Below are 14533 nucleotides of genomic sequence, written 5' to 3' on the forward strand. Positions count from 1 at the left end.
ATTCCACATCAAACTTGTTAACTTTCTCGACACCCTGCTGTGTAATCCAGAAAAGATACTGGCAAACTTTTATCATTTACCAATATTATTTCAGCGCTTCTTGCGCATCTGTTTCCATTCCCCTCACCCGCCATATCCTAAACTTATAAGAACGCTATTACACTTGATCTTATACAAAAGGTTCTTAGAAGTGCTGTTTGGGGAGTAGCCTAGAGACAGGGGCTTGGATTGGCGAAAGCTCGCCTGGCAGCGGAGCGCCAGCTCCATGCCAAGATCCAACTAACATAGTTTTAACTGCAGCACCTTTAATCTACTACTAGTTCACTGCCTCCATACATGGTCCCCTTATCAAACGAGCTGTGTCAGGCAGAATTTTGGGTTGTTTTCATGGCTTCCATGTTAACTTTGTCGCCACCCTGCTGTGTAATCCACAAAATATACTGGCAAACTTTTATCATGTACCGATATTATTTGAGCGCTTCTTGCTCACCTCCTTTGGTTCCTCTCTGCCACCCATTGGTTTGAAGCCTGAGTCCATTTAGGGTATGTCGCCATGCCACTCTCTAGCCTGCCGCTGCTGCCGCTGCCTCTGCATGAAGTCCCCTATAGTGTCAGGGTCAATTATTGGATGTTTTAGATGCTATCTAGCTTCATTCTGTCACTCTGTCATGGCCATGCTGTTGCCCATAATTTTGGCATAATGGTGCGATTAAGCAGCCTCAGAGGCATCCATGCATGCTGCCCCTGCTGTTTCCTGTCCATTTCCGTGGTGTTTCCATCCTTTTCTGAGGTTCCCAGGTGTTTGGCCAAGCTTCCCTGTGCAGAGCCTTGGTCCCCTTGAAAAATGCTCGAGTCTCCCATAGACTTCAATGGGGCTCGTTATTCGAGACGAGCACTCGAGCATCGGGAAAAGTTTGTCTCGAATAACGAGTACCCGTGCATTTTAGTGCTCGCTCATCTCTAATCGTCACCCAATGTGGTGCCATCTAGTTCTTGTAGAACTTGCATTGTATCTCTAGTGTAAGATGGTAACATGTACACATATTTTTGTAATTCATTATCTAGCCATTGACTCGCTGTCTCCGTTAAACTTCCAATACCCAACACGATTGGTCTTCCTGGTGGACATTCCACGTTTTTGTGCACTTTTGGTAACATATAAAATGTTGCCACCTTTGGGTATTTGTTTTCCAAAAAGTTTTTTTCGGATTTACTAATAGCTTGATTTTTTAATCCCTCCATTATGAGTGCTTCATATTCTTTCTGAAAGTCTGTAGTCGGATCGGCCCATAAAGCTTTATAGCATTTTTTATTATGCAACTGTTTATTTGCTTCTGCTATATATAGATCCTTTGGCCACAGGACTACATTTCCACCCTTGTCAGACTTCTTGAAGACTATGGGGGTCATTTACTAAGGGCCCGATTCGCGTTTTCCCGACGTGTAAACCGAATATTTCCGATTTGCGCCGATGGTACCTGAATTGCCCCGGGATTGTGGCGCACGCGATCGGATTGTGGCGCATCGGCGCCAGCTTGCGCGCGACGGAAATCGGGGGGCGTGGCCGAACGAAAACCCGACGTATTCGGAAAAACCGCCGCATTTAAAAACCGAAAAAGTGTCGCTTGGGAAGCGCTTACCTTCACCTGGTCCGAGGTGGTGCATTCCGGCGCGTTGAGATGATTTTCAGCGCAGCAGCGCCACCTGGTGGAGGGCGGAGGAACTACCTTCATAGATCCCGGCCGGACCCGAATCCTGTGCAGAGAACGCGCCGCTGGATCGCGAATGGACCGGGTAAGTAAATGTGCCCCTATGTCTTCCATATTCCTCAGTTCTGTAAGTGCAATTTTTTCATCTTTTGTTAGATTTTCCTTAAACACGTCATTTTGGAGTGCTAGTATGTCTGCCGTGACCAGGTCTATAAAGACATGTTATTTGTCAGTCGCCAGGACTGTGGGATGAATAATGTCATTCCACTGCTTCATGTCCTGGAACTGATGCCTCAAAATCTTGCTGGTCAGGGCACTGGAGAAATGGCGAGTACATCTCCTGGCCACATGAGTCCAGTGGGGGCTGTACTGGAGGAGAAGGAGGACATTGGAGCACAATCAGAGTCTTGTGAAATTAGTGGTTTTTCTACTCAGGTGACAGGAGAGGAGGAGTAGGAGCATCCAGAGAAGGTAGAAGACAGGGCAGATTACCCAGAAGCACCGTGGCAGTATACAGTGGAGATGGAGGCCGGGAGTCCCTCACAGTCACTTGCGCAGATGGCCCGCAGCATGCTGCTTTACCTAACTAGTGACAGCCGAATAGTCAACATCCAGTATAATGATGACTTTTGGCTCTCCACCCTCTTGGACCCTCACTACTGGTCCAAAATGGGTCGCTTTTTTCTGGCTGCTGAGAGGGAGGAACAACTGGCTTCCTTCGCCCGCCTAGTGAGGAGGGTAGCCACCACCAGCAGCAGCAGGACATGGAGCAGACCATGCACCAGCAGGTGGTGGCTTACTTGAGCAGCAATCTACCACGCCAGGTAGAGGATCCCCTGGACTACTGGGCACCCAAACGTGATGTGTGGCTGCGACTTGCGGAGTTTGCAGTCGTTTGGCATCAGAGCGGGTGTTCAGTTACCCCAAGGACAACCCGCTTGTCCACCTGTAATGTGGAGAGACTGACCTTTATCAAGATGAATCAAGCGTAGATCGGCCAGGATTTCAACACACCAATGCCTTATGCATCAGATTAGCTCAGACATGATGTCTCCCCCAAACATTGAGAAATGAGTCTAGAGTCTAACTACCTGCCTCAGCCACTATTCTGATGCTGCCACTCGCCTGATGTCACACATCTGCTGCCGCCACCTCTACACTCTATAATTGTCCCACTCTGTGGCCTCCTGCTGCTGCCCGATCTCCATGCTCTGTCATTGTGCCACACTGTGGCCTCCTGCTGCTGCCGCCACCTCCACACTCTGTCATTGTGCCACACTGTGGCCTACCGTGTTGCTGCCACCTCCATTATTTGTCATTGAGCCACTCTGAGGCCTACTCATGCTGCTGCCAACTGACTGCTGTCTCCCTGGAACACCCTGTGATTTCCATAATGCTGTTTTCATCCTCCACCACTCTATGACATTGCCACTATGTTTGGTTTTTGCCTTCATTTCATCTGTCTGAAGGAATGAAAAGCCTCAGGATTGATAGTCAAAAGCAGGAGTGGATACAGAACACAGAGGACATGCAAGTATCCCATTTACTGGTCATCTCAGTTTTGGATCCACTCCTGTTAGTTTTTGGCTTTAGCAATACTGATGGATTATTGACCGATTGAAAGCGGACACTGATGGATGAAATGAAGGGCAAAATGATCAGTAACTTCAATGCAAAATTACTGCCAACACTCTCTCCACTGTTTTGGGGGTTTTTTACATGTATCCGCGTTTAACAGAACAGGCTCTGTCGTAATCTACGGAATCATCTGATGTCAGTGTAAAAAGAGTGCACTCTTTGATGTTATAGTGGGATCTTGGCCCTCAGCTCAGTCCTTTTGGGTTGGCACAGACGTTACCTTGTCAGGCTGCGTTCCCGCTTGGCGTATTTGGTGAATTTGGCCTCTGTAAGTGCACATGGATTGAATAGTGAAGCCATTCTAAGAGCGGCGGCTGTCATGTGTGTGTCATACTAAAACACAACATTGTTTGAAGTCCAAACCACGCTCCCTATGCATTTTTAAGCATGGCACACCATTCTACAACACCCTACAGGCTCTCTGCAGCAAGGAAACACCTGTTTTTTAACATGATTCGATTCGGGTTGAATCAAATTTTTTTAAAAAATTTAGCAAACCTGGTTGAATCGAATTTTTTAAAATACTCCCATCTCTAGTGATAATGCGTAATGCTGTACGTTCTGGACATTCACACATTGGGGGACATTTACTTAAAGTGTCGGTGTCTGCATTGGCTTTGTTACCGACCTGCTCTCGGAAAGAAGATACACATTTAATATTGTAGAGCTGTGCAGAGACATTTCTGGCCCCGAGACCATTTTCTGTCCCTGGGACCAAAATCTGTCCCGAGCACCAGAAATGTGTCCAACAGTTCCTGCTAGACCAGTTTTCTTTTGGTCTACTTTCCGCCAGTTTACAGCGCCCAAAAAGGGCTGCGACACATATTAATTGTGTCTGAGTTTCCACTCCACCAAAGCCACGTCCCTTTTCGGAGAAGAGTCGGAGCAGACGGAAAAAGTCATTTTTTCTGGCGCCGCCAGCTAATAAATAGGTCTGAGAGCAGAACATGTGGTGAGAGCGCCACAAAACTGGCGGAAACGCCATAGTAAATGTCCCCCATTCAGTTTTTCAGATGCAGTTTTCAAAGCCAAAAGCAGGTGTGGATCATAATGGGTGTGAACATATTGTTGAGTGTTGCTACTGCTCCTCTTTTTTCGCTCCACTCTTGTTCTGGACTTCGAAAACTGCATCTGAAACCTGAACGTGTGAATGCTCCCTTATAAAGTTCCAAAAAAGTCCATAACATGGAGAAAACAATAAAAGCCATTCACAAATGTCAAACAGGGTACACAAGGGCCCAGAATTATCAAAATTGAAGCAAACTGCCAGTTTGCCTCAGGACTGTGCAGGTTGTGCCAAATTACTGAACTGTGCCGGCCACAACTAAATAATCTGTCACAACCTGCCCGCATCGCCCTCTCTTAAACTGAGTACACCAGTATATTGGGGCTTATTTACTTATTTACGTTGTCGGGCGCACAATCTTCATGAATCGTGGCAGATGGGCATTCCAGCGGACAACACACCTCGGGGATCGCGCAGGGGCCAGGTAAGTAAATGTGCCCCATTGTCTTATGTTTCAAAATGCAATGTATACGCCACTTTCATTTTTCCCTTGCAACTTGTAAAAGCATTTTCTTCAAGGGGCATGAATACTTTTGCAAGTACCCACTGTACATTCATATACAGCAGTAGTTCTAGCTTCCATCTTGTATTCTTTACAGAAAAAAAATAATTCCTGACAAGCCATTACTTTTCCTCAAAAGTACAGTGAAAAAACTATGCAGAGATTCATCAGTCTTCTTACCTACAAAAGAAAACTTAGCATAACTTCAGACATTACAGATCTAAGAGTCATTTCCCAGTACACAGACATAGAGGAAATTTGTGCAATTTGATGGGCAGGGCCAAAGCAGAGAAAATAGTCAGGCTGCCTGCCAATATACTCAAATCAGGAAGTGAAAACACAGAAAATACGTAGCAGAAAGCAGCAAGAGCCTAACACTGAGGGGAATACAGGAATTGTTTTGAGAGTTTTACTATCCTTATATTATCCAAGAGGGTTTTGCTTTTTATCTCTTACTGGATGTTAACTGGCCTGGAGTGAACATATGAAGAACCATATTGAATATTCCTGAACATAGGGTGAGGAAGGTGAAAGAAACCGAAAGCGAGCAGAAGGAAAAGTTCTGCTGTGGGGGAGGTAAGAGAAAGCAATAAGTATTGTAGTAGTGCTTTTATCTCTCGCATGTCCTGGTCAGATTTTTCCTCTTAGGTTAAGGGAATACATATATGATTTTTTGAAGCCAAAAACTAAAGCTGATCATAAAGGGCAGAGATTGATAGTAAACAGATAGCACTTTTTCACTTTATTCAATTATTACATATGTCCTTTACCACAGGATGTCTGTAATACACCTTCATATGAAACTATATGTGCATTTCCCCTTCCTGTTACTGTGGAATAATACAATTGGGCTAATGTTCTTTGGACCTGCCAAATAGAATCGGTTTGGAAACTCACCATATATCCTCCTATAGGAAAAAGACTTTAGTAGCCATCAAATAAGGCCTCAGGCACACGGCCTTTATGTGGCTGTGACATGGCCACAAAATCTGTGACCAGACCACGGCACCTATAGAGGTCTGCAGTGTTTCACCGTAGACCTGACCGGACGGCTGGCATGCAAATATGAAACATGTCCTATACTCTCACGTTTTGTGTCGTCAGAGGCTTGGCTTTTTCCTGCACCCGGCAGTGTGTCTGCCCAGGTCAGTTACGGCCCCATCGAGCACATGTTTGTTTGTGTACATCCATTCTTAGGTTGCTTTTTGCTTGACTTCTAGGATCTACTATGGGTTGATCCTCAAGCTATTTGATGGGCCAGTCCATCTCTGAGATTACGCCTATTGCATCTGCAGTGATATTACAAATAGCATCTGTGTTAGCTGCTGTTCACATAAAGTTTCCAGGAGTCTAGATACTTGATTGTGATGTAGAGCGAAGAGAAAGTGAGAGGAGGCTGGAACTAAGGTGTGAGCTAACAATTATGGGCCCCAGTATAACATCATCAGCTCTCAGGCACACTGTGGTGTTACTGGTGTTACAACATGTCAATGAAAGAATGAGAACTTACTTCCCAGAACGGCTTATAGGCATTCCAGGAAACAGTCAGTATAAAACACTAGTGACATGATATTAACAAATAGGCTTAAACTGAGGTCTGAAAATCAGATAAACCCATGTATGACTGAATGAGAGATGTAAAAACAGGATTAGCAACATGGTTAGACAGTGATGCAGCGAGACAGAAAGTTGTAGATTTGAAAATCAGGCTTTGTACATTTAGTGCCTCTTGCATTTGCTTGCGGTTTGTTATGAGGCAACCTGATTCATTTTGGCTGCATCTGGCAGATATGGCTCTATATAGACTATGCCACAAGTTTTATTTTATTTAGAATCCAGTAATAGTGCTTAAAAGTTATATCTGGTTTTCAGCTCCAATTTTAGGATTTCAGAAACAGGGGCAAAAATATAACCCCATAATAATTCTTGGAGTATAGTCCCATACAAGTCCCCTCTACAAATTATAGATCAGGTCCTATTTCTGGCCACATATGTGGTGCAGCTATAAAATTTGGCTTTGTGGGTGTCAGCCAATGTCGGAAATTGTACACAATGGTGTATAGTAGGCCGAAGTCTCAGTAATTTTGGGCCACTCTAGTTCTTAGGTCCCATAGCAGTTGATATGTGTCCTGAGCCGATAGCTACGCCCAAAAACATGTTTGTATTGTCAACAAGCAGCTAATACTTCCTCATGCTACTGTATTCACACTTCTTGGCATAATTTATAATATCTTTTACATTTCATATAGAGGAAATCTCAAGGTAGAAAATAGGGACCTTAAAGAGAAGACAAAATGATAGAACACATATACAACCACTGCATACATATTTCAGGGACCTCATGTTTGATGGAATAAGGAAGAGAGAAGGAGCTCTCCTCCCCACAGTGTGATAGCAGTTTTCTAATGGGTTGTCATAGCATTACAGTCACTCTTAGCCTGACACCAATAAATACAATACAAATACTGTACACTAGAATCCCTAATAATTTTGGTTTTATTGTAATGACCTGGAACAAAGTTTAAAACAACACAAACCAATGGCAAAATTCCTGTTTTGTTTCCTTCCCCCTGAAAGCTAATTCCCATTGTGGTCTTATAAAAAATGCAACCTATTCCACAAAAAGCAAGTCCTAACATGGCTATGTTGACAATAAAATCAAGGGTAGATGAACATGATGGTAATAATACACGGCCCTGTGTAGTTGTTTATTTTGAACAGTCACATGGTGACACTAATTTCACTATTTTTTAATGTAGTGTCCGTTCTGTACAAAAGTAGAGCATGTCCTGGTTTCTTCCACTAGGAGGCTAGAGGTATTAGGCACTTTCTCCATGGAAATCAATTCAAATTCTCTTCTAAATTTCTTTGACCTCCTTCATGTCCAATTTTATAAATATTTCCAGTCATGTGATGTGATCCACTGTTAGAACAACACCTATTGCCATTGCTGATTTCCCTGTATTAAACCTAGTGGTCACTACTAGTGGTACTAAGGGCTTCCACCCTTTAATATTGCCTTTTGGATGAAATTTTGGAGCATCATCCTTCAACTTTTGAATAGGGAACATGAACAATGGGGGAAGTTTATTGTGTTTTTCAATCTCTGAGCCTTCTTCATAAGATGTGCTATCCGGCTGGACTCCTGCTGCCTTTGGTGTTCCGTCACAGATTCTGGCCTTGTGTTTATGATGGGGGATTCCCGGAAGTTAGGTCACTTTTGGTAAGTTGCACTTGACTTGAGGTTCTGTCTTTAGCTGTCCCCCCTTGTCTATAAGTTATTATGGAGATGTTAGGTCCGGATGACCCTAGACCTTCCTATCTGTCCACAAGGTACTTTATCTTGCTCTAAAAATGATTGCCATTCAGTGGATACAGCACTCTTTGCCAGTGATTTAGGAATACACAAATAAAGTAAATAATGGAGGGTGTACTTGAAAAGGTAGTGTCCTAAGGAGTTTTAGACATTATGATGTTGCTTGATATACAATCTTATCTTCATTATAGGTTATTTTTGATTTTTAGACTGATTTCACCTGAACATATAATATTTAGATGTTGCATTCTACTTGCTATGTGAGAATTCTATATATTCCAATGCCTGTTTGCTTGTTTAAAAAAAGTAGAGCATGTCCATGTCAGAACTTTTATCATGGACCTATTGCCCAATATAAGTGAATGGGTCTGTGAAATAAAAACAAACAGCTGTCAGAACTCTGAATAGCTCCGAATGGGATCATGATTCAGGCTTCTTGCTTGAAAACCACACCCAGGCCCACAGCTTGTGATTAATAGCTCACTTTCAGGATCTTTCCGTGGGGAAAGCTGGGTGTGAGTTTGAGTTAGTTTTGTGTGCAGCTGTGGCTTGAGTGATGTTTAGTTGAACCAGTCAGTACTGTAGTTTGTGTCCATTACTCCCTTTATATTACACACTGTTCCTTCAGAGGGTGCTGGGTATTGCAGTCCTACTTCTTTTCTTGCTTTTGTTATTGCTATCTTTGCTATTCTGTGTATCCAACATCAGCTACATTTATCAGACCATTCTATCACTATACGTTTTTGTGCCTCACCACTATATTGGATTTGACCCGTTTTTCTGTCTCTCTGATTTGACCCCGCTTTCCCTGACTCAGACTAGTGTTTGGTTATTTTGATGTTTTTCAGGGTAATTGTGTTAACACTGGTCTATCTTGGATTTCCTGTTACCTGTCCAGCAGCTGCCAGATTAAATACGTTTTCCCTGTAACCATGTAGGGTCTCTCAGTCCATTAGTTAGGTTCCTGATAGTGAGTTTGGCATAATCTGTAGGCAGGGCCATAGCCTGCAGAGATGTTGCAGGGTTAGTTTGCCAGTATGACAGCTTGCGCCAAGTCTGGTTGTGGTTGCGCTGTGTCCTGGCCAGGTTCATTACAACAGCAAGTGGTGTCCCTGAAAAGAGGGTGGTTGCTAGGATACACTGTTCGGGGGTCACAACGTTTACTGTAAAAATCATAAATATTTTTTACTCGCATTCACCAGATAGAAAACAGAAAGAGAGATCAGGAAAGAATGCCAAGAAGAAACAAATGGGCAGTGAAAAAAGGATGTTGGTGTCCATTTTACAGCTGTTTATTGGCTTGCATTTAGGGAGCCTAAGAATTAGGCCGGCGCCACACGTAGCACTTTGTCTGCGCTTGCAAATGCAAACGCAGACAAAGTCGCGCCCACCGGGGCGGGCCTCGGCCCGATCGCATCGGCGTTTCTATGGAAACGCCTGAGATTGGGAACGAGCCGCCGTTGTTTCGCTTTAAATTTACACAAAACACCGGCGGCTCGTTCCCGATCGCAGGCGTTTCCATAGAAACGTCGATGCGATGGGGCCGAGGCCCGCCCCAGTGGGCGCGACATGTGGTGCATTAAATCTGTTTTTGGGCTGTTTTTAAGCAGTCCGTTAAAAAAACGCATGTCATTCAAAAATGCATCAATTTTTTCTGATTTTGGCCGTTTTTCCCAATTATCATAATTATCATACTTGGGGAAAACAGACAAAAACTGAAAAAACTGATGTGATTTCTAAAACACATGCATTTTTAACAAAATGCTGTAAAAAGGCCTAAAAAAGGGTTCAAAACGCCACATGTGCCACCACCCTGAGGGCGCTTTCACACGTTGCGTTTTGACCTGCGTTTTCATTGCGTTTGAAACGCATATATAACAGCTGAGGAGAGGTGATTTGCCTAATTACATCACTCTTAATGTTTCCGTTTACAAAACGCATCGTAAACGCGATGTTAACGCATGCGTTAACAAAGCGTTAACGCATGCGTTTTGTTAACACATTCGTTAACATTGCGTTTACAAACGTAAACGGTAATGTAATTAGGCAAAGTACCTCACATCAGCTGTTGTATATGCGTTTCAAACGCAATGAAAACGCAACCAAAACGCAAAGTGTGAACGCGCCCTTAGGCCGGCAGCACAAGTGACTTTTTGAACCCGTTTTTGGGCCGTTTTTAAGCAGTCTGTTAAAAACCGCATTTTTTGCATTTTTGGAAAACGCATCTGTTTTGACCCGTTTTAATTAAGATACTTGGTAAAACCGGTCAAAAACGGATGCGTTTTCAAAAAAAGAAGAAGTATTTATCATATAAGTAGATTCATAATTGAATTATCTGACACACCTGGGTGGGCAGTCGCTCTGTGGAAGATAGGAAATGTCATATATTTTTGCTGGATTGCGACTTCTCGGATTTCTATGAAGAAGAGAGGAGTCAATGGGGTTTTTTTGTTTGTTTGCCTTTTCTTCAGGCCAGTTGTCAGATGCGGCTTAAAACAAAGGTTGCAAAAACTCTCAGAAAAGTTGCAAACAGCTCTAACTCATTTCTTAAGCCTGGCAGGGGTTAGATCTTGATTTGTGCCCAAATTTGTGACAAAAAAAAGCAACTTTTGAAGTGAGTGGTTGTATATAACTGTACATGCAGTGTGCAAATACCACTGAATATTGGAGCACAATCTAAGTGCCCACAAAAGGGTGAAAAAGATTTACAGTGTTAATGAAATAAACTGAAACACCTTCCTAATACTAAGTATCTTATACAGCAGTGGTGGCGAACCTATGGCACGGGTGCCAGAGGTGGCACTCGGAGCCCTCTCTTTGGGCACCCAGGCCATCACCTAGCCACCATTCAGGACTCAAGACCTCCTCCTGCAATCAAGAGCAGCCCAGGACGTGCCACGTTCAACATTATTATAAAGTGACTTGAAGTGCAGGAGGTGCTAGGAGGTTTGGACGTAGCTGGATTATCATTGTAGTCCATTTTCCAGACCTGTGATTCATCCTGTTAAGGGAACCGTAGAGGGAAGCTACAATAATAATCCAAATTGCTCCTTGTTTCTACTGTATTTGTATCAGGATGCTAATACATTTGAAACCTATACGTTACTTTAATTTGGCACTTTGTGAAAAATATGTGACTTCTGCTTGTAGTTTCGGCACTCGGTCCCTAAAAGGTTCGCCATCACTGTTATACAGTATTCACTCTAATCCTTCTTCTGTAATTTTATGACATATTTTTGTCAATGTGTAGTACATAGTCCAGATTGCAACAGGACATCCAAAGTATAAGGCAACCACTGCTGACTCCATGCTGCACTTCACTTACTATACTACAGACCACAACCATTAGCACCATCCCCAAATCAGGTGCTGCCGCAGGTTTCTATTAACTTGAATTGGGTTGGATGCAATACCTGCTTGTGCACTGCCTATTCACAAGAGTGGCACTTTTTCTGAAAAAAAGAAAATTTTTTAAAATTAACAAAACTTTTAATTGCTTCCCCAAAAAAACAACAAAACTGTAGGTAATAAAACACAGTTGTTTGTGGTGCACAGTTTTGCCCCTTAAGGAGCTACTCACGGTATAAGACCGGTCCACACAGTCTTTGAAAAAGTCCACAAAATAGAGAAAAATATTTTCACTATGACCGGAGCTCCAAGATTTCTAAAACTTCGATGAACAGCACCAATCTTCAATTTCTCCTGCTGAAAGTATGTCACCATTCAGACTAGCACCATCACGTTCTCATTCTCCTCCTTTATTATATTGTAACTGGAAGAAAATATTCAGGCAGATGGTGTGGTACGTTCCAACAAGGTTAAAATTTATTCCAGTTCATTATACTCACAAAAATCCAATAAAAATGCGCATATCACAAATTCACATAACGGGACGCTAGCTTTCTCTCCGCCCGACCCAGGGTTTCTGGGAATACTGATGAGAAACCTAATGGAATACTAATCATTTTATATTATTAACCTTATGTGTAAACTGATTTTATAGGGGTTTGGAATGTATACAGAATAATGTTTGTTGAAAATAAAGTTTTTAAGAATATGTATAAAAGAAGGGACGAATGTTTGAGACGCTAGCAACGCCCCGGAAGAAGCCTTGCCGGCGAAAACCTGGGTCTGGCGGAGAGAAAGCTAGCGTCCCGTTATGTGAATTTGTGATATGCGCATTTTTATTGGATTTTTGTGAGTATAATGAACTGGAATAAATTTTAACCTTGTTGGAACGTACCACACCATCTGCCTGAATATTTTCTTCCAGTTACAATATAATAAAGGAGGAGAATGAGAACGTGATGGTGCTAGTCTGAATGGTGACATACTTTCAGCAGGAGAAATTGAAGATTGGTGCTGTTCATCGAAGTTTTAGAAATCTTGGAGCTCCGGTCATAGTGAAAATATTTTTCTCTATTTTGAAAACTGTAGGTAGGTTGCATATGTGTTGACTCAACAGCCATGGACTGAACTAAAGCAGAGTATTATCAGATTATTGGAGTATAACACTTAGGGTGATGGCACACGTGGCGTTGTGAATGCGTTTTTGGCCCGTTTTTAAAGGGAACCTGTCACCAAGAGACCCATTTTTAGCCCTCCCCCAGTCCCCACAGAGCATAGTACATACACTGCCAAAGTGTTTTTGTATAAAAAATAGGTTTTACAGAAAAAAAGATATGTTATATTGTACCTTTCAATACCATCTGCTGTGTGACTAGGCACTCGTCACCTGGGAGTGGCTGGAAAGGAGCAGTCCCCCCCCCCCACCCTGGGGAAACTGCTCCTCCATGTGTCCTTTTCAAATATATGAATAACTCCCCTCACTCGGGATTGCCTGTAGAGGAGCAGGGGGCATCGCTAAGCCAAGTGATGGGTGTTTAAGCTGTTGCAATGTGTTTTTAAATTGCGACGTGTGACCGCACCAACAATGTATAAAACTTTGCACATAAACCTGCTGGACATTGAAAGTTTGGGCTATTTTTTAAATATTTTGTAAATTTCACAATTTTACAGTTTATTGAAATGTGCAGTCACACATGGTATTTTGGATGCGTTTTTTCGGCTGTAAGTGTAAGCAGCTGTGAAAATGTTAAAACAGGTGCTTACACTTCCAACAATAAAGAGAAACTCTTTCAAACCAACCAAATGCATGGTGACATGTAAAAAGCAACGTTAGCTATAGATCACATTTTGGATTGACTTAATATTAATTTCTAATGGCAGTTTATGAAAATATATTTAGTCTAGGGGGTTAATTTGCCTGACAGGTTCTCTTTAATAAAAAAATTTTAAAAAAATCACATTTCTGCGATGCTTTTTAACGCCACATGTGACCACACCCTCAAAAGTCATAATCTCACTGGGGTGTGGCTACAGTGCTTAAAAATGCAGGCCACAGCCTCAAATCCCAAATTTTCAGTAGTGTCCACTCTTGTACATAAACCCCTTACATTTGCAACAAAAATTTTCCCCCAAATAAGCCAAAAGTTGCACCTAACAGGATAGGAAAAACTAAACATGTGTCACATGAAAAAAGACATGATCAATACATAAAGCATCTAAAAAGATCTTTTAAAAAATCTCAATTATACACCAAAAGAAAAACTAAAATACATGCCCCCCTATGTGTTTACATTTCAGATTGTGCGTTGGAGGATAGAGAATAGAACACTGCCAGTAGCCTGCTAATAATTCACATGACTTCCGATTGATGCATGTCACATCCCACCAGGACAGTGCTCTACAGAAAACAACAGCTGTAACTGGCAAAAAAAAGATAAATTCTTAGGATTTAACTTTCTTTTTCGATTTCATAATTTCCTTTACCCCAGTGAATAAAAACTTTATAAAATAAAAACATCAGAGTCTAGACCACAGATATGATTCTGGGAGCACCCTAGGCTACTATCTATAGACATCAGCACAACTTGTAAATTAGCCAAACATGAATAGCCATGTATTATTTAATGGGAAAATATACACCATAAGCAAACTTTAAAGGAAACCTACCACCACGGATCTTCGCGAATGAGGGCGTGCAGCTCCTTGTAGCTGCGCACTGAAGATATCTGGGTAGAAGGATCAAGGCGGCTACTGGGGTGGCTACTGGCTCCGGCTGCTCCACGCCCCACATCCTTACATACATTAGAGGCACCTACCATTGGATCTACCTTAGTGGTGGTAGGTTTCCTTTAAATAACAGCACACAACATAATACCAGAGCTTATAAAAAACATGGCCACCAGAAACGAGAACTGGTTGAGGAGGTTTGTTAGAATCTGAGCAAAACTACTAAA

At 42.5% G+C, this 14533-nt stretch overlaps 1 protein-coding gene across 3 annotated transcripts in view; it reads left to right on the forward strand.

Moving 5' to 3' along the window:
* STAT6 (signal transducer and activator of transcription 6) overlaps positions 1–14533 on the forward strand; it is a 131833-nt gene that overhangs the window by 42978 nt on the left and 74322 nt on the right. The window contains exon 1 of one of the 3 annotated variants that reach the window (XM_072134918.1): positions 5234–5491. The exons of the other annotated variants lie outside the window; for them this stretch is intronic. The gene's annotated coding sequence lies outside the window, so the exon portion shown is untranslated. Of the gene's footprint in view, positions 1–5233; positions 5492–14533 lie in introns of those variants that run through there. 3 annotated transcript variants of the gene reach the window in all.

Source organism: Engystomops pustulosus, chromosome 2 (assembly GCF_040894005.1).
Source record: "Engystomops pustulosus chromosome 2, aEngPut4.maternal, whole genome shotgun sequence".
Taxonomy (NCBI): Eukaryota; Metazoa; Chordata; class Amphibia; order Anura; family Leptodactylidae; genus Engystomops; species Engystomops pustulosus.